A 2,384-nucleotide genomic window follows, 5' to 3' on the forward strand; every position below is an offset into this window, starting at 1 on the left:
CAAACCACCTCACACCACACATTGTCCTCAAACATCTCATTTCCAGCACATCCATCCTCCTACGCACAACTCTATCCATAGCCCACGCCTCGCAACCATACAACATTGTTGGAACTACTATTCCTTCAAACATACCCATTTTTGCTTTCCGGGATAATGTTCTCGACTTCCACACATTTTTCAAGGCTCCCAAAATTTTCGCCCCCTCCCCCACCCTATGATCCACTTCCGCTTCCATGGTTCCATCCGCTGACAGATCCACTCCCAGATATCTAAAACACTTCACTTCCTCCAGCCTCTCACCATTCAAACTCACCTCCCAATTGACTTGACCCTCAACCCTACTGTACCTAATAACCTTGCTCTTATTGACATTTACTCTTAACTTTCTTCTTCCACACACTTTACCAAACTCCGTCACCAGCTTCTGCAGTTTCTCACATGAATCCGCCACCAGCGCTGTATCATCAGCGAACAACAACTGACTCACTTCCCAAGCTCTCTCATCCCCAACAGACTTCATACTTGCCCCTCTTTCCAAAACTCTTGCATTTACCTCCCTAACAACCCCATCCATAAACAAATTAAACAACCATGGAGACATCACACACCCCTGCCGCAAACCTACATTCACTGAGAACCAATCACTTTCCTCTCTTCCTACACGTACACATGCCTTACATCCTCGATAAAAACTTTTCACTGCTTCTAACAACTTTCCTCCCACACCATATATTCTTAATACCTTCCACAGAGCATCTCTATCAACTCTATCATATGCCTTCTCCAGATCCATAAATGCTACATACAAATCCATTTGCTTTTCTAAGTATTTCTCACATACATTCTTCAAAGCAAACACCTGATCCACACATCCTCTACCACTTCTGAAACCACACTGCTCTTCCCCAATCTGATGCTCTGTACATGCCTTCACCCTCTCAATCAATACCCTCCCATATAATTTACCAGGAATACTCAACAAACTTATACCTCTGTAATTTGAGCACTCACTCTTATCCCCTTTGCCTTTGTACAATGGCACTATGCAAGCATTCCGCCAATCCTCAGGCACCTCACCATGAGTCATACATACATTAAATAACCTTACCAACCAGTCAACAATACAGTCACCCCCTTTTTTAATAAATTCCACTGCAATACCATCCAAACCTGCTGCCTTGCCGGCTTTCATCTTCCGCAAAGCTTTTACTACCTCTTCTCTGTTTACCAAATCATTTTCCCTAACCCTCTCACTTTGCACACCACCTCGACCCAAACACCCTATATCTGCCACTCTGTCATCAGACACATTCAACAAACCTTCAAAATACTCATTCCATCTCCTTCTCACATCACCACTACTTGTTATCACCTCCCCATTTACGCCCTTCACTGAAGTTCCCATTTGCTCCCTTGTCTTACGCACCCTATTTACCTCCTTCCAGAACATCTTTTTATTCTCCCTAAAATTTACTGATAGTCTCTCACCCCAACTCTCATTTGCCCTTTTTTTCACCTCTTGCACCTTTCTCTTGACCTCCTGTCTCTTTCTTTTATACTTCTCCCACTCAATTGCATTTTTTCCCTGCAAAAATCGTCCAAATGCCTCTCTCTTCTCTTTCACTAATACTCTTACTTCTTCATCCCACCACTCACTACCCTTTCTAAACAGCCCACCTCCCACTCTTCTCATGCCACAAGCATCTTTTGCGCAATCCATCACTGATTCCCTAAATACATCCCATTCCTCCCCCACTCCCCTTACTTCCATTGTTCTCACCTTTTTCCATTCTGTAAACAGTCTCTCTTGATACTTCTTCACACAGGTCTCCTTCCCAAGCTCACTTACTCTCACCACCTTCTTCACCCCAACATTCACTCTTCTTTTCTGAAAACCCATACTAATCTTCACCTTAGCCTCCACAAGATAATGATCAGACATCCCTCCAGTTGCACCTCTCAGCACATTGACATCCAGAAGTCTCTCTTTCGCACGCCTGTCCATTAACACGTAATCCAATAACGCTCTCTGGCCATCTCTCCTACTTACATAAGTATACTTATGTATATCTCGCTTTTTAAACCAGGTATTCCCGATCATCAGAGGTATGTTTTATGAAACAAATATACTCTTGCAGGCAGAGAAAATTACATTATAAATGTGTCAATGTTTTGGGAGGTCGGTGAAAATGACAGCGTCGTTTTATTAGTAACTTGTGTGCATCACTCAAACAGTTCAATATGTGCGGATATCGATTGTTCTTCTTACGAGGGATTAAGAGGGTTAGAATAGCAGTAAGAATATATTAATCATCATCACCAAGATTATTAATCATGGGGGGACTACCCACGCTTCTCCCTTCCCCGAAGAAAACTACCCC

Source organism: Panulirus ornatus, chromosome 5, assembly GCF_036320965.1.
Source record: "Panulirus ornatus isolate Po-2019 chromosome 5, ASM3632096v1, whole genome shotgun sequence".
Taxonomy (NCBI): domain Eukaryota; kingdom Metazoa; phylum Arthropoda; class Malacostraca; order Decapoda; family Palinuridae; genus Panulirus; species Panulirus ornatus.